Source organism: Bos taurus, chromosome 10, assembly GCF_002263795.3.
Source record: "Bos taurus isolate L1 Dominette 01449 registration number 42190680 breed Hereford chromosome 10, ARS-UCD2.0, whole genome shotgun sequence".
Lineage (NCBI taxonomy): Eukaryota > Metazoa > Chordata > Mammalia > Artiodactyla > Bovidae > Bos > Bos taurus.
Window position 1 is genome coordinate 3,173,646 of NC_037337.1, and position 19,349 is coordinate 3,192,994.

A 19,349-nucleotide genomic window follows, 5' to 3' on the forward strand; every position below is an offset into this window, starting at 1 on the left:
TGCTTGTGAGCATTGCTTTTGCAGTGTTCCATAAATTTTGCTAATGTTGTTTTTGTTTTCCTTTGTTTCTGATTTCTCTTGTGATTAGTTCTTTGAGCTGTTGATTATTTGAGTGTGATTTTTAGTTTTACATACTTATGAATTTTCCAGTTTCCTTCCTGTTATTGACGTCATTCCATTTCCATTGGAAAAGATAATTTTGATAATTGCAATCTTTTAAATTTATTGAGATCTGTTTTATGGCCTAACATATGCTCTATCCTATTGAATGTTTCATGTACACTTGAGAAGAATGTGCATTATGCTATGACTATGATTTTGTGCATCAAGTACGATATACTGGATTATAATGAAAAACACTGTACAGTTATTAAAATATATGGGCTTCCCTCATAGCTCAGTTGGTAAAGAATCTGCTTGCAATGCATGAGACCTGGATTTGATCTCTGGGTTGGGAAGATCCCCTGGAGAAGGGAAAGGCTACCCACTCCAGTATGAAAAACACTGTACAGTTATTAAAATATCTTCAAATGTTATGATATAATAATAAATGAGACTTTAATTAAAACCTTGAATAAGGTACCATACTCGATGAACATGAGTTTGAGTGAACTCCAGGAGTTGGTGATGGACAGGGAGGCCTGGCATGCTGTGATTCATGGGGTCGCAAAGAGTCGGACACGACTCAGCAACTAAACTGAACTGAACTGAATCTCAAAATTGTAATACATATGAACAGTATTTTAAGATACCTACATAATCTAATATGATATAAAAATATGTATCATTTCTTTTGGTGACAAAGTCATAGGTACTTAGTATTAATGGAATTAGTAATTAAAGGAAATAATACATTTCAGTTAAAGGTTAGTGAAAATAAAGATGCCACATTTTTCTGAAACTCATAGACATACTGAATTCTAACCCCACACCCTCTGTAGGCCTAAAAACCCTAAGTGAAGAACTTCATCTAATGGGTTTTTCTTTAATTTCAAAACACTGCTCTAAGCCATTGGTAAGTACTTTTTGGAGGTTAAAGGAAGGAGAATGGGCAACTCTACCTAGCCCTACCACAAGTCATCTCCATCCTAGAGAAGAGACTTACTTTTCCCTTCTGGCGACATCTCAGTCCCAAAGTAGAATCAAATCTCGGTGTCCTGATGGAAGGAAGAGGCTGAAGCTCTTGCTTCAGCTACCAGCATCATTGCCTACCCTCATAAAGTAGCTTTGGGGACAAATTCTTAGGCATTTAGTATGATTAGAAAAAAGTCTCATTTCTGAGGCTTAATTAGTATTAGCAGCACCAAAAAGTCTCTGTAGAAATGGCCTTGGGTAAGAGCAAATTAGTGTTTTTAATTATTATCATTAAAAATGAATATTTACAGGAAATTGGGCTGAAGGCCATCTGGCCCAAGCACATTCCTAAGGGAGGCCATGAATCACTAAAGGGGTGAAAGGGAGAGCATGGTACAGAGGGGATGGAACTATTTATAGCTTCTCAAGGCTTCAGTTGAAGTCACCAAATAGAAAGGGCATTTAAAAGTTAAAGAAAGCATCAGAGACTCAATATGAAGAATGTGAGTATTTTTTAAAGAAACATGTCCACACCTTAATATTAAAATGTGGTTATATATATATATTTCTTTCTTCACTCCCATGTATTTAATCTTTATTATTTCTTTTAATTGAGAGATGTAAAGTAAGCCCTTTAGACTTTATTTACATTGGCCTTGGCAGGTCATTTTATTTCAGTGGCTCTCTGTGAATAATATCCCATCCTTAGTTATTTCCTTGGTGTTATGTGAATGAAAGAGTTGGTACTGATGTAGTTGTGCAATATTTGGATTCTTTTTAAGCATAAATAATTAATTATTTCAATAATATAAAATCATATCTTAAATATAGGATTGAGTTGTAAGGTGTTAACTTTAGGTCATTTCTTTTATCTGCCTTTCTTGTGCTGTGCTAAGTCACTTCAGTTGTGTCTGACTCTCTGTAACCCTATGGACTGGAGCCCACCAGGCTTTTCTGTCTATGGGATTCTCCAGGCAGGAATGCGGAGTGGATTGCCATTTCCTATTCCAATCTTTGTTTCTTAATTAATATAAAATATTATTTGCTTATAAAAAACAAGTCAGAGAAAGAATGATTAGATTTTATTCTTTGCTATTCTTAACGCTTTGACAAAATAATACTGTAAGATCTAATGATAGCGAGATTTTGGGAAAGAGGACTCTCTCCTCTTTTGCCCCTGGGGAAATAAATTACTGCAACACTTTTGGGAAGTAAGTTGCAATTTATCTCAAGAAAATTAAAATAGTAATATGATTAGACTTCATAATTCCACATCTAAGAATTTATCCTGGGGAAAAATCATAAATACAAAAAAATCTTTCTGTGAAGATATATTCATCACAGCATTATTTATAAAATTAAAAATTAAGACATTCTAAATATGACATAATTGAGGTTGGGTTATATAAGGGATATAATATTTGGCCATTAAAAATAGTATACATTAAGTGTTTGTAACAGCATGGAAAATGTTCAAGCATTTGTGCAGTATATACCAAGTGAGGTGTGTTAGTGCAGTGATAAAAGCACAAGCCCAGGCTTTATAATTGTGCAGCTTATTCCTACAATTATATATTAAGTAAATAAAGCAAGAAGAAAAATTATGATATAGAATATCATCATAAATATGCTATTAGAAATCATCCTGAATAGAAACCAAGGGTCAGATTAAAGAAACCAAAATGTATCCAGAAGTTGATCTTGAAAAATCTTTCTGTGCAAATATATTCACCACAGCACTATTTATGAAATTAAAAATTAAGACAGTCTAAATATGACATAATAGATAGTGGGTTATATAAGGGATTATATAAAATCTTGGGTAAATTATTTTGTTCTCTTTCAAATTTTCTGTTTTCTAAAATTTTATAATTAGAAGGTAAATTAATATATCAGCTAAAAAAATACTTATAAGCTAAAATTAACATGTAAGCTAAAAGGAATCATAGTAATACAGCTTTCTTGTAACATGTGTGATACCTCTATTTTGCAGACCCACTTCAGATGTACAGTGTTTTTCATGGGGAATTTCTGTGCTGGCCAGTTCAGTTCAGTTCAGTTCAGTCACTCAGTCGTGTCCCACTCTTCATGACCCCGTGAATCGCAGCATGCCAGGCCTCCCTGTCCATCACCAACTCCCGGAGTTCACTCAGACTCACGTCCATCGAGTCAGTGATGCCATCCAGCCATCTCATCCTTTGTTGTCCCCTCCTCCTCCTGCCCCCAATCCCTCCCAGCATCAGAGTCTTTTCCAATGAGTCAACTCTTCGAATGAGGTGGCCAAAGTACTGGAGTTTCAGCTTTAGCATCATTCCTTCCAAAGAAATCCCAGGGCTGATCTCCTTTAGAATGGACTGTTTGGATCTCCTTGCAGTCCAAGGGACTCTCAAGAGTCTTCTCCAACACCACAGTTCAAAAGCATCAATTCTTAGGCACTCAGCTTTCTTCACAGTCCAACTTTCACATCCATACATGACCACTGGAAAAACCATAGCCTTGACTGGCTGGACCTTTGTTGGCAAAGTAATGTCTCTGCTTTTGAATATGCTATCTAGGTTGATCATAGCTTTTCTTCCAAGGAGTAAGCGTCTTTTAATTTAATGGCTGCAGTCACCATCTGCAGTGATTTTGGGGCCCCAAAAAATGTATAGCAAATCCACATTTGATCAATATCAGTATAAATTACAGTGGTTTCAGTTGAAAGTATCATAAACATCCAATCAAACCTGAACAACCAGAGGGAATTTATTAGGAATTAATCCAAAAGGTGAAGGTTAATTTCATGACTTAACAATGTCACCAAGAAGTTCCTCCCTCCCATTCTTTTTTGTCTTGTTTTCTTACTCTTTCATCCTCTGTATGAGGATGGTTTTATCCTCAGACTGCCTCCTCTATGTTTGCCAGCAGCAACAAAGGCTGTTGCTCTCCTCATTGACACAAATGTCCTGATTGGACCAACTTAGATCATGTGGTCATTCCTAAACCAGTCTCTTGGGCTGGAAGCATGTAATATACTCATTAGCACAGTATTGAGTTACATGCTTATTCCTGAATCACTACGGAGCCAAAGGAGACAGATTTATCCTGATTGTTTCAGAATGCAATCAAAATTTATTGAATAAGTCCCCATTTTCCAATGTTTAAATTTTTTTTTAGAAAAGGTGAAAAACTTAAACACAGACTTTGTATCTCCAGGCCTACTCAGTCATCTACTGCCCCTTAGTCATTACTATACACAGGACATGTTGGAAAGTCACCTCTATCATGAGGCTTTCCCCTTCTTGGGTTACACTCTAGAAAGCCTGGAGGTCATTGATCCAAACGTGGGATTTTGTTGTCCACACCATACCCTTTACCTGGCCCTCTTACTCTCTTCATACTCAACATTTCATCCCTGCTTACAGCGCCACTAGCTCTCTCTAAAAGTTTCTATGGGATAAATTTTATGACCACTTTCTTGGGCTTTGGCCCTTGGTTTCCAAGTGAAGTTTTGAAAATTCTCCAACTTTTCACTCTCTTGAATTTAAAAGTGACTTTTAGGCCTGTTGTCTCTACTACAGGTATTTGAAAGTCTAATTTGGATTTCAAAAGACTGGAAATCAACTCTTTGTTCTCAATGAGTTCTTTTCTGTTTTTTCTTCCCTGGAGCCATAGCTTTCAGTCTCCAAGTCTATTTTTAATTGCAGAAGGGCTTTAAGGTAAAATACAGGTTTAAAGCAGTTACATTAAGGAATATTTCTAAACATTGTCTTGCTGACATAATAAATGCCAAGAATCATGCAGACATTAAACACTATAGGGATTCAAAGGAAAGAGAAAATTAAGTTCTAGCAAGGGAAATCAGATATCATGAAAGTAGTAAGACTTGAGCTAATTCTTGAAGAATGAGTAGAAGTTTGATAAGAAATGAAGTTCTTTTTGGTGGCTTACCTTTGCTCTACTGGATTATATGATCAAGAGTGTCTATAAGGAGCTTCTCCTTTAGCAAAGATCAGGTAGGAATTGATCTATGTATTTGTAGGGATAATTATCAATTACATTTGTCATTTCCCTCAAGAGGGTACTTGTTTTGGTCTATTTAGGCTGCCGTAAAAAAAATACACTGGGTAACTTATAAACAGCAGAATGTTCTCCCAGTTCTGGAGGTTAGGAAGTCCAGGATCGAGGTGCCAGCAGATTTGCTGTCTGGTGAGGGGCTGCCTCCTAGTTTGTAGAAGGTGTCTTCTTATTGTGTCTTCACATGGCAGAAAGTGTGAGAGAGCTCTCTGGGGTCTCTTTTATAGGGGCACTAATCCCAATATTGAGGGCTTGACTTTCAGATTCTCATAACCCAGTCACCTCCCAAAGACCCCCACATCCAAATGGTATCACACTGAGGGTTAGATTTCAACATACCAATTTTGAAGGGACACAAACTTTCAATCTATAGCAGCACTTCACATCATTATCATCACCTTCAGAAAGCATAAAGCACATATTTGCCTTTCTAACTCTCTTAAATTGTTTGCCTCCTTTTGTTATCCAGTACCGTTTGTGTGACCGAACTGGGCTGCACCAGTGCCTCTCAAAGTGAGGTCACAAGTGTCAACTAAAAACACATTGTTCAGTCGCTAAGTCATGTCTGACTCTTTGCAACCCCATGGATTACAGTATGCCAGGCGTAGAGGGCTGCTAATAAGAATTGATGCTTTTGAACTGTGGTGTTGGAGAAGACTCTTGAGAGTCCCTTGGACTGCAATGAGATCCAACCAGTCAATCCTAAAGAAAATCAGTCCTGAATATTCATTGGAAGCTCTGATGCTGAAGCTGAAACTCCAATACTTTGGCCACCTCATGCGAAGAGCTGACTCATTTGAAAAGACCCTGATGCTGGGGAAGATTGAAGGCTAGAGGAGAAGGGGATGACAGAGGATGAGGTGATTGGATGGCATCACCAACGATGGACATGAGTTTGAGTAAGCTCCGGGAGTTGGTGATGGACAGGGAGGCCTGGAGTGCTGCAGTCCATGGGGTCACAAAGAATAGGACATGACTGAGCGACTGAACTGAATAAGAAAAGGGCTTATTGTGGGCCTTATGAATTACGATTCTGGAGATAAAGATTTCAGGTAAAACCAAAAGAGTGTTCCAGGGATGAGAAAGAGGGGTTTATAAAGGCAGAAGACATGCAGATGTACTCTGACACAAGAAAGGAAATATTTGTCTTTAGGGGATGGCTGTCATGAGTTGTTATAAAGGTCTGATAAGCATTTTGAATTTCTGGGTCACGGGGCGTATGTTCTGGATGCCTATGTTAATACAATAAGCCATCAAGAGTTAGAGTCCACCTGGCATACATCTCACTTCCTCCATGGCCTCTGACCTCATTTTAGAGAGTGTTCTTAGCTATACTCACTCCATTTCAATTCTTTTTTAATTTTTCCTTTAGATGATAATGTTAAAATAACTGAAAGCTACTTTTTCTCTCTTTAGTGATGAGTCACAATGGAAAAACCTTTAAAAAAGTAAAATTTTAGTTTCTCAGACTAGTGTTTGGGTCTGTTTTTATTAATTTACTCTATTTCCAAACTGGGATGTATGGACTGCTTTGGAGAATTCCTGCATTACTAGGAAATCAGTTTTCCCCTGAGGACCTTCTACCTGGAACTGTACTAATTCCTAGAGTTGAAACAGTAGCTTTTCTGCAATTATTAGCCCTATAAGCTTGGACATTTAACCTCTCTCTGTTTCCTCTCCTGTAAAATGGGAATGATAAACCTTATCTTACTGTTTTCTGAGAGGATTAAATGAGAAAATTATGTCAAACCTGGTAGCTACTTTCACTATGATTAGAATTATTAGATAACATAAGCAAAAAGTCCTTATGTCATTTCCCTCGTCCTCTGTCTGCTGAGGGCGTGTTTGGGGGCCCTTTTCTCCATTTAAAAAGAGCTCTTTTGTAACCTCTTTCTGTTCTACCACTAGTGCCATGAAAGACCCTCTGGCATACATGGCTTGCCCTTCTCCTAATCTTCTTCATGGTCTCCCGTTCTGAGAGCTCTTTCCGGCTCCTGACTCATGCTTTCCTCATAGCCTCCTCCTAAGGCCTCTGCAGGGAGCTCCAAGGGGAAGGCCAGTGCAGGAGCCGCGCTGACACAACTTGACCTTGGCTGCAGTCAGCACTGACCAGCCTGATGGGACTCTTGAGTCCTTTTTAGCTTCTTGACTGAGAAGTTGTTCTGTAGAATCTTACAGAAGAGGGTAAAACTGATCTACTTCATGGGGGACAGATTCCAGCCCACAGGGTAAGGGTAAGGCAGTTCTTATGCTGAGGTGAAACCAAATGTATTTGACCAAGGCAGTTTCACAGAGAAGGCTTGTTATGTAATTAGTAAGTGTAAAACAGTTTGCACATATTATCTAGACTACTCCCTTCAGAAGATTCTCATGAGGCATGTATTACTATTTGAGATCTGAAAATACTGATACTCAGTGTTAGGTAGCAACTGCCTCCCCCCTACCCCCACCCCAAATTAAAGTCTACATCTGTAAAGTTTCACAGCTTTCCCCTTCCTAAGAATTGGAGAGCATTGATTGAAAGTGCTCTTAGCTGGGAGACGGTGTCTCTCACCGTCATTCCTTTATGTGCTATTGAACTTGCTATCATGCTTGAACTTGCATAGTCATTAACAGTTCATTTGTAAGTAACACATCTCCCGCTTAAAGGTAAATTCCTTATGGATTGAGATTTTGTCTATATTTCTTTACATACATAGACAGTGAACATTTAATTTCACAAATGTTTATTTCAAACCTACTACATTTAAATCACCATATTAGATATGTAAGGATATATAGATCATGTCTCTATATAGATAGCAAACATTTGCTTATTTCAAAAATATTTATTTAGAATCTACTACATTCAAAATACCATGTTAGGAGATGCTACTGTAGGCACAATATAAAAACATGAAGTCCCTAATCACAAGGAGATTTTTCATCTAACAGTAGAGGAACTAACACAATTGGAATAATAGCTGCAGTGGAAGAAACAGAAGAAGATAATAGGTCTTAAATGCTGGAAGTAATTAGAAAAATGAGAACAGGTAGTTGGCAAAGGAAAGGAAGACAAAGCACATGGCAGGATGCAAATAGAATTTTATTGTATTTCATTTGTTTGATATGACATTGTTCTGAGAGAAAAGGCAGTCAGAAGAGTTTTCTAGGTCTGTGATTTTACCTTGGATCTGAGAGTTCTGAGACCAGTAGACTGAAGCAGAGCAGTTTGGAGGGTTTGGTACATTCTGGTATAAGAACATTACAGACATTATACAACCAAGCCTGGGTTTGAAACACAGTATGTCTGAGGCAACTCAAAAATACAACTGCCGTAAGATGGTTAAATGAGCTACTGAAGCTCATGTCACTCTGCTTTTCAGGGGCTACATTACTCAGACTCAGAAAGTGAGTGATGACACAAACAAGCCACTACAGACTTTCAAATGGAATACAGAAGACTTGTGAATGGAAGGGACCAGAAGAGGCCCCGTAGACTGTGACATCAGGCAGATAGAGCAAGCTTAGCAAAGCACAGAGGCAGTAAAATTGGATATGTACCAATGTGCTTGCCAAAAAGTCAATTCACTTTGGCATACTGGTCATTGGGCAAGTTGATTTTTGGCAAATTGACTTGCTTCTGGAAATCCTGGAACATATATAACAAGGAAAAGAGATGAATAAAACAGTATTTATTGCTCTCATACTAGATGTTAGACACTGTGCTCAGTGCTTTGCATATTTCACCCTTAGAGCAAGGTGTATATTAATTATGCTAATTTTTCAGAATAAAAAACTGAACATCATACAATGTAGAGGGTAAAATTTCCCCTCAGGATCTCCCAGTCATTTAGTTTAAGTGCTTATTCACTTTGTCATGTCCAACTCTTTGCAATCCCCTGCCAGGCTCCTCTATCTATGTAATTTTCCAGGCAATAATTCTGGATGAAGTTGCCATTTCCTACTCCAGGGACTAGTTGAAGAGTGCCTTTTGAACACAGATTTTTTTGGTTTTAACATCGTGTAGTTTCTGCTTCAACACACAACCCAAGTTAGTGTTAAAGTGTTTATGAAGGGAAATTGGTGGAAATAGCTCTATAGTCAGAGGCCAGAGCTCAACTATTAAACCTGAGATCTGGAACCATGGATTCATTGGAAGAAAGAGAGTGACAGTACCTTATTTGTGCTTGAAGAAAATTGATCTTATAATCAATGTATGCGGAGAAGGCAATGGCACCCCACTCCAGTACTCTTGCCTGGAAAGTGCTATGGACGGAGGAGCCTGGTAGGCTGCAGCCATGGGGTCGCACAGAGTCGGACACGACTGAAGCCACTTAGCAGCAGCAGCAGCAGCAATCAATGTATGCAGTGTCAGAGAGACACTTAAAAGCCTGTGGCAGTAGATCCTATAAGAAATAAGAACCTAACTAGGATAACAATGAAAATTGGTAAAATAAAACAGATTGGAGAGAGGTGGAATGGCAAGTCAGTAAAAATTAGGGATTTAGAGTAGGACACTAGAAAAAGAGAAGATTGTGACAAAAATATTGTTATTGAGTGAAGTTTGGAAGCCATTTTAAAGAGGAAACTCAGGAGGAAGGGTGATGTATTATATTTTTGATGTTGAGAATTTGAGGTATCAGTTGTGTACAAAGGCAGAGAGTTCCTTCTGATAGATGGAAATTTGTAAAATCTGGAAATCTGTGACTTCCCCTTAGAAAAAGTTTTGGCTGAGATATGATTTAAAAGCCATTTATGTTAAAAAGAAAGTAATGAGAAACAGTACCAAATATTGTTATAGAATTTTATTTGAATCAAATTACTTAGAAAGCAAGGTATAGTTAGAAGAGTCAGGCTGAGGACGAAGCCTCTAAGTACATTCAGTCAATGAGGAAGAAACCCAGAGGGAGTCATGAAGGAGGAGAAGCAAAGGAGAACACTGGTGTTCAGAGGACAATGGCAACAGAGAAGGAAGGGGTCTATCAGTAGAGCCAATAGTTCAGAGGGCTCAAGAAAACTAAGACCGAACACCATTTAATATTTCAATAACGGAAAAGTCACTGGTGGCATTTAAAAAATAATATGATGTAGAATGATGGGCAGGAACACTATAATCAGATGTTAGAGAGTGCGTAGATGATTGGCTGAGGGGAAGGAGGGTCAACCAGAGGAGACAAGAAGGTGAAAATAAGAGAGAATAGAACTCTCGAGTCAAAGAGTTTATCTACAGACCAGAATCATATGGAAAGGAAAAACTGAAGATAAAAGGCAGAGAAAGGAGGCTTGATGGTGCAAGTTCCTGAAGGGTGTGGAAGGTGATAGGGTTGATGGTACAAATGGGAAACGTGATCTTGTACATGAGACAAAAGTCTGCCATTTGAGAAAATAATAATTGTACGATGGATTGCAGTATTAAGAAAGCTTTTGAGATGGGAAATAAGGGCACCTAATGTCTTGGACAGTTTGACCATAAACAGAGCCACGGACAAAGGCTGTGTTCAGGTATATTATTTGAAATATGATGCCAGGAATAAAGATTGAGAGGAAATAAGATAGGAAGGAGAGGAAGCAGATACAAAGATAATTAAGTTGGCCACCATTGCTCAATCCTGTGGGACCTTCAGAGGAGATTTGTGCAGTGATCAAAGAAATATGCCCATTGGTAAATATACATATTTAATCTTAGAGCCTAATCTTGGCTTCTCTCATGATTGAAACCCAATCAGTACACATGAGCAGGAGCAGTAGCTAATGTGAGAATAGGTTGGTGAGCAGTAGCTTGGTGAGATGGAATGGCCTAGGGGTAGCCACCATCCTTTCTCTCGTGGCTGTTTCATTCATGAGTCCATTGAAACGTTGCTGAAAACATGCTGGTTGGCATATACAAGGAGTGGTCTCTGGCAGACATTAAAATAGAAGGCAAAAATCCATTCTTCTCCCATAGATCCATCCATGTACTCGTTCTCCAAAATGTTTTATTTCCAATTCTCCAATAGTATCTATTCCAGGCCCCTGAGCGACCAGCCAAGCCATTCACCATTGCCCAGGAGGCCATGCATATCCACACTTAAGCTACATTTTTCACAAACGAAATGAAAACCACATGAACTAATCAAAGCTCTGCCTGCCGAAATGAATTTCCCTTCATGACTATCCTTTAGCGCTACCCCCAAAGAGGATCTAGACAACAGCAGTCTGTTTTCAGCTACTGCTAGTGTATTGAGCCAACCCATCTGTGAAGAAGGCTTGGGACTTTCCTCTTCCATCAGTTAGTTGGAAGGAACTTCTCTTGGGGCCATAGGTGTGAGTTGCTGGGGAGAAGTTGATGTGAAAGAGCAGGTGCCGTCTGGGCCATCTCATCATGTAACATGCCATTTTGAAGGCCTTCTGGACCTGTTGGCTCTAACCTTGAATATACCATTTCTACCAGTTTTTCCAGGAGTCATGTACGGATGTGAGAGCTGGACTATAAAGAAAGCTGAGCACAGAAGAATGGATGTTTTTGAACTGTGGTGTTGGATAAGATTCTTGAGGGTCCCTTGGACTGCAAGGAGATCCAACCAGTCCATCCTAAAGGAAATCAGTCTTGAATATTCATTGGAAGGACTGATGATAAAGCTGAAACTCCAATACTTTGGCCACCTTATGCAAAGAACTGACTCATTTGAAAATTTCCCTGATGCTGGGAAAGATTGAAGGCAGGAGGAGAAGGGGATGACAGAGAATGAGATGGCTGGATGGCATTACAGATGCAATGGATGTGAGTTTGAGTACACTCCAGGGGTTGGTGATGAACAGGGAAGCCTGGCATGCTGAAGTCCATAGGGTCACAAAGAGTCAGACATGACTGAGCGACTGAACTGACCATACAGTAGATTGTTACTGAGCATGCCCACACTTAGGATTTTGGTAGATTTTATAAAACCACCTTCTGATGGGAACTTTGGTCAACATGGTCAGTCCGTGGCTCATAATCAAATATTTCATCTCAACCAGGGATAAAGATCTATGGTACCTTCAAAATCCAATGAGACCAACCAAGTCGTAGGCCTGTTTTTCAGTACGAGGGTTTTGTCTTTTACCTTAGAGACGATGTCTTAGCATGTCAAAGACCATTTGACTCTTGAAGCGTCAAAGAAGCAGATCTGAGTTTTTGTGAGATTGTATCTGTCAGGGTGTAATCATAAGCTAGAAACACAAAGCTTGATATCAAGAAACTAATTTACCATAGTACCAACGGAGAGGATCCCCTCCCCATGGCTGAAGTTCAGATTATGGAACACATGTGGTTACAAACCACCAGATAACAGAAAATTCTCTGGTTTTCCTGGGCAGATAAGAAATACCTCCATGGGACGCTGGCAGATTAACAGCAGTGGCATCACCTACAGGTGATGAGCCTGTATCACCACAGGAAGAAGCATCAAAACAGCACACCTGGACCAAAATGGCGGGAAGAAGCACAAGCTGGAATCAAGACTGTCGGGAGAAATGCCAATAACCTCAGATATGCAGATGACACCACCCTTAGGGCAGAAAGTGAAGAAGAACTAAAGAGCCTCTTGATGAAAATGAAAGAGGAGAGTGAAAAAGTTGGCTTAAAGCTCAACATTCAGAAAACGAAGATCATGGCATCAGGTCCCATCACTTCATGGGAAATAGATGAGGAAACAGTGGAAACAGTAAGAGACTTTATTTTCTTGAGCTCCAAAATCAATGCAGATGGTGATTGCAGCCATGAAATTAAAAGACGCTTACTTCTTGGAAGGAAAATTGTGACCAACCTAGACAGCACATTAAAAAGCAGAGACATTACTTTGCCATCTAGGTCAACTGAACTGAACCAAAATGAGAAGCCCCTTTCTCTACAGAGTCTCTCCAGTGTCCTCTATTGACAAAGATTAATATTAAACTCGCTGAAAAGGGAGAGATACATCAGTTCAGTTCAGTTGCTCAGTCACACCCAACTCTTTGTGACCCCATGAATTGCAGCACGCCAGGCCTCCCTGTCTATCACCAACTCCTGGAGTTCACTCAAACTCGTGTCCATTGAGTCGGTGATGCCATCCAGCCATCTCATCCTCTGTCATCCCTTTTCCCTCCTGTCCCCAATCCCTCCCAGCATCAGAGTATTTTCCATTGAGTCAACTCTTCACATGAGGTAGCCAAAGTACTGGAGTTTCAGCTTTAGCATCATTCCCTCCAAAGAACACCCAGGGCTGATCTCCTTTAGAATGGACTGGTTGGATCTTCTTGCAGTCCAAGAGACTCTCAAGAGTCTTCTCCAACACCACAGTTCAAAAGCATCAATTCTTAGGCACTCAGCTTTCTTCACAGTCCAACTCTCACATCCATACATGACCCCTGGAAAAACCATAGCCTTGACTAAACAGACCTTTGTTGACAAAGTAATGTCTCTGCTTTTGAATATGCTATCTAGATTGGTCATAACTTTTCTTCCAAGGAATAAGGGTCTTTTAATTTCATGGCTGCAGTCACCATCTGCAGTGATTTTGGAGCCCCCAAAAATAAAGTCTAATACTGTTTCCACACTTTCCCCATCTATTTGCCATGAAGTGATGGGACCAGATGCCATGATCTTAGTTTTCTGTATGTTGATCTTTAAGCCAACTTTTTCACTCTCCTCTTTCACTTTCATCAAGAGGCTTTTTAGTTCCTCTTCACTTTCTGCCATAAGGGTGGTATCATCTGCATATCTGAAGTTATTGATATTTCTCCCAGCAATCTTGATTCCAGCTTGTGCTTCTTCCAGCCCAGTGTTTCTCATGATGTACTCTGCATAGAAGTTAAATAAACAGGGTGACAATATACAGCCTTGACGTACTCCTTTTCCTATTTGGAACCAGTCTGTTGTTCCATGTCCAGTTCTAACCTTTGCTTCCTGACCTGCATATAGGTTTCTCAAGAGGCAGGTCAGGTGGTCTGGTATTCCCATCTCTTTCAGAATTTTCCACAGTTTATTGTGATACACACAGTTAAAGGCTTTGGCATAGTCCATAAAGCAGAAATAGATGTTTTTCTGGAACTCTCTTGCTTTTTCCATGATCCAGTGGATGTTGGCAATTTGATCTCTGGTTCCTCTGCCTTTTCTAAAACCAGCTTGAACATCAGGAAGTTCATGGTTCATGTATTGCTGAAGCCTAGCTTGGAGAATTTTGAGCATTACTTTACTAGCATGTGAGATGAGTGCAATTGTGCAGTAGTTTGAGCATTCTTTGGCATTGCCTTTCTTTGGGATTGGAATGAAAACTGACCTTTTCCAGTCCTGTGGCCACTACTGAATTTTCCAAATTTGCTGGTATTGAATGCAGCACTTTCACAGCATCATCTTTGAGGATTTGAAATAGCTCAACTGGAATTCCATCACCTCCACTAGCTTTGTTCATACTGATGCTTTCTAAGGCCCACTTGACTTCACATTCCAGGATGTCTGGCTCTAGGTCAGTGATCATACCATCGTGATTATCTTGGTCAGGAAGATATTTTTTGTACAGTTCTTCTGTGTATTCTTGCCACCTCTTCTTAATATCTTCTGCTTCTGTTAGGTCCATATAATTTCTGTCCTTTATCGAGCCCATCTTTGCATGAAATATTCCCTTGGTATCTAATTTTCTTGAAGAGATCTCTAGTCTTCCCCATTCTGTTGTTTTCCTCTATTTATTTGCATTGATCGCTGAGGAAGGCTTTCTTATCTCTTCTTGCTATTCTTTGGGACTCTGCATCAGTGTTCCTAAATTCCCAAGTATTTCCACAGAAGATGTTCATGCATTTGGATCTGAGGTAATCAATTTGTAACTGTCAGAGGGATTCACTCCCCACCCCGCACCCCACCCAGGATGTGGCATGCATGTTTCTATAGGATAACTGTTGTTTCCTGGTCAGGTCTAATGACGATTTGTCATCAGTATGGTGAAACAGCATGATCTTCTGTGATACACAGCTTGTATTGTGTCAAAGAATTGTCAAAGCCCTGGAGGTAGACCATGAATGTGAACTGGTATCTTTGCTACATAAAAGCAAACTGCTTCTGGTGTCCTTCCTGATGGGGTTAAGAAAGGATGTGTTCACTATGTATTCTTTACCTATGAAGACTATGTGGCTGCATGCCCAGTGCCAGAGTCTGCATTGATCCTCCCAGTAAGATACCGCATTCAGCACAGCAGCTGTGATGAGGGCTACAGTTCATTTGACTGTATGAGTGCCCACTGTCATGCCTCATACTCTTTACTGGTTTTGCAGAAGACAAGCAGATAAATTGAGTAGGAATGTATGGAGATCATTTTTACCCTTTAATTTTTTCACACTTATCTCTGCAATTCCTCCTGGAATATAGTATTGTTTCTAATTTACTATTATTATGAAGTGTAGCTTTTGAGGCTTATATTTGACTGTTTCTACAGAAATGATTCATATTTCACTGGTTAGAGAACCATTACGGGAATTCTCCTAGCTACTAATCATTGGTAGCTCAATTTATATATTTAGGGCCCAGGAAAATAACCACAGAGTTGGTCTGAGAGCCTAGTGAAGGTTACTTGGGGGCAAAAATACATTTATCACCTGCCTTCTGCTTTAATAAAGCTGCAAGTTCCCACTTTAATAAAGGAACTGTGATGATGTTTTGGTTACCCTAGTGTCAGGGGTAGACTGTGCCCAGTGATCCTGGAAAAGTCTAGATACTATCTTTTCTTCAGCACAGTTACCAGTAAATGGCTGTAGATCCATTAGGAGAAGATAGTGGGAATATTTGTTGTACGAGTTCCTGGTGGCCTTACAGGATTATCTCATCAGTCACTGGGTTGTGGGTCTCCTAACTGACTTAGGTCTGGAGACTAAAGAAGGAATCACAGTTTGTTCCACTGCAGCTACTGACATCAGCGTTCTGCTTGCTGATTTCTGATTTTAAAAAAGGAAGTAGCGTTAATCACTATTATGTACATATTGCTCCCAGCTGCTCTAGGTCCTATGAGTCTGATAAGCACTCTGGTCTTATTGCCCATTTTGACAATTACATCAACTTTGCCTCTGATGTTTAATGCAACCTACCTTGTTTCTACCCTTCTAGACCCCTGTCATCCTCACTGATATTATGGAACCCAGTCCTGTGGTAGAATCTCTCATTGTAAACTCTGATCTATAGGGGACGGCCATCACTGTGGGTTTTGAAGATCTCAGTGTTTCCTCACTAGCGCATTTTTTTTTTTTAATTGCCTTAATGAAAGTACTGTTTTCTGCGCTCTTCTGGAGAAATAGTCAAGGGATGAGTTCTCTAATTCTATATAATCCATTCTAACATTCCTACCTCCTCAAGCATCTAACTTTCCATACTCTACCAAGATGGTTTCAACATCTCCACATTGTTCACTGGAGGCATCATTGAGGCCCGTCTTCAAGGACTGATCCCAGTAGCATATTAGGAGCGGACCCCTGAGGTCTGCAAGCATATCAGCTGTCAGCATTATTCCTCCTCACACCCCCTATTCAGCTTTATTCCTCCTCCATACCATAGTCCAAAGTCCTCATGCCCCATCCCTGCTCATCCTTGCTCATCCTTGCTCATCCCTCCTGGGACATATTGGCTAATTCCTTTATTTCCTCCTGGAGAAGGAACTGTGTTTCCTACATTAGACTCAGTTAAGCATTTCTCCTTTGTGTGTGTGTGTGTGTGTGTGTTAGTTGCTCAGTCATTTCCGACTTTTTGTGATCCCATGAAATTGTAGTCCTCCAGGCTCTGTCCATGGGATTTCCCAAGCAAGAATACTGGAGTGGGTTGCTATTTCCTTCTTTAGGCCTTTCTCCTACTCCATCCTAATCTGTAACATCTGAGAATAATTCTGATGCCACTGTATACTAGGTATCACTGTGACCCTGCATACAGGTCCTTACTGCTGTTTGGCTGTTAAGGGATCAAATTCCAAAATTTCATAACATTTTTCTCCAGCCAGTCCTGGTACCAACCATTTTATCTTTGTCCCCCTGAGAGTTCAGCTTAAGATGAAGGACTGAATACAGGTAGGTTATTTGCAAGTGGTCCTAGAATTAGGGCCTTGGGAAGGGAGGCAGAGAGGGAGAGAAAGAACATACAATATCACATTATCAAGTTGGCCACATTGCAGACGACTGATCCTTGAACCTGAATTGGTCAGGAATAACCTCATGTCCAGAGATGGCAGTGACACCCCACTCCAGCACTCTTGCCTGGAAAATCCCATGGACGGAGGAGCCTAGTAGGCTACAGTGCATGGGGTCGCACAGAGTCGGACACGACTGAGCAACTTCACTTTCACTTTTCACTTTCATGCATTGGAGAAGGAAATAGCAACCCACTCTAGTTTTCTTGCCTGGAGAATCCTAGGGACGGGGGAGCCTGGTGGGCTGCCTCTCTGGGGTCGCATAGAGTAGGACACGACTGAAGCGACTTAGCAGCAGCAGCAGCAGCAGCAGCAACCTCACGTCCATGAACTCTGCCCCAAATGACAGGTTACATATATGTAACAGCTGTATTCCAACAAACATCCTACAAACCAATACCAGAGGCCTCCCAAAATAGGAAGTGAGACCACTCTGTTTGGACTGAGGCATTGTCATGGCATGCATGAAGGTGGTCAAAGCCAACATGGATCAGGTGGCAATGCTGATGGCTCTAGTAAGAGCTGCGGCTGAAAGGGTGTGAAATAATGCATGAGTTACTCAAATCATCAAGGGAGAACACTTTGTAATCACTCACACCAGGATGGATGGGTGAATTATTGTTATGGATGGAGGGACTAAGTAAAATATAAAAAAATCTCTATTTCTCTGCTTAACCTCTTGACATTCAGAACCAAAAATTAATGCTACATTATCTCTTTAGGAATTTTCCACAGTTTATTGTGATCCACACAGTCAAAGGCCTTGGCATAGTCAATAAAGCAGAAATAGATGTTTTTTTGGAACTCTCTTGCTTTTTCAATGATCCAGCAGATGTTGGCAATTTGATCTCTGGTTCCTCTGCCTTTCCTAAAACCAGCTTGAACATCTGGAAGTTCACGGTTCACGTACTGCTGAAGCCTGGCTTGGAGAATTTTGAGCATTACTTTACTAGCATGTGAGATGAGTGCAATTGTGCAGTAGTTTGAGCATTCTTTGGCATTGCCTTTCTTTGGGATTGGATTGAAAACTGACCTTCCAGTCCTGTGGCTGCTGCTGAGTTTTCCAAATTTGCTGGCATATTGAGTGCAACACTTTCACAGCATCATCTTTCAGGATTTGAAATAGCTCAACTGGATTTCCATCACCTCCACTAGCTTTGTTCCTAGTGATGCTTCCTAAGGCCCACTTAACTTCACATTCCAGGATGTCTGGTTCTAGGTGAGTGATCACACCATCGTGATTATCACAATAAACTGTGGAAAATTCTGAAAGAGATGGGAATACCAGACCACCTGATCTGCCTCTTGAGAAATCTGTATGCAGGTCAGGAAGCAACAGTTAGAACTGGACATGGAACAACAGACTGGTTTCAAATAGGAAAAGGAGTATGTCAAGGCTGTATATTGTCACCCTGCTTATTTAACTTATATGCAGAGTACATCATGAGAAATGCTGGGCTGGAGGAAGCACAAGCTGGAATCAAGATTGCCAGGAGAAATATCAATAACCTCAGATATGCAGATGACACCACCCTTAGGGCAGAAAGTGAAGAAGAACTAAAGAGCCTCTTGATGAAAGTGAAAGTGGAGAGTGAAAAAGTTGGCTAAAGCTCAACGTTCAGAAAACTAAGATCATGGTATCTGGTCCCATCACTTCATGGCATATAGATGGGGAAACAGTGGAAACAGTGTCAGACTTTATTTTTGGGGGCTCCAAAATCACTGCAGATGGTGACTGCAGCCATGATATTAAAAGACACTTACTCTTTGGAAGAAAAGTTGTGACCAACCTAGACAGCATATTGAAAAGCAGAGACATTACTTTGCCAACAAAGGTCCATCTAGTCAATGCTATGTTTTTTACAGTGGCCATATATGGATGTGAGAGTTGGACTATAAAGGAAGCTGAGGGCCAAAGAATTGATGCTTTTGAACTGTGGTGTTGGAGAAGACTCTTGAGAGTCCCTTGGACTGCAAGGAGATCCAACCAGTCCATTCTAAAGGAGATCAGCCCTGGGTGTTCTTTGGAAGGAATGATGCTGAAGCTGAAACTCCAGTACTTTGGCCACCTCATGCGAAGAGTTG

At 40.3% G+C, this 19,349-nt stretch overlaps 1 protein-coding gene across 3 annotated transcripts in view; it reads left to right on the forward strand.

The window, feature by feature from the left end:
- Positions 1–19,349, forward strand: part of KCNN2 (potassium calcium-activated channel subfamily N member 2) — a 495,496-nt gene that overhangs the window by 240,511 nt on the left and 235,636 nt on the right. The window lies entirely within an intron of this gene.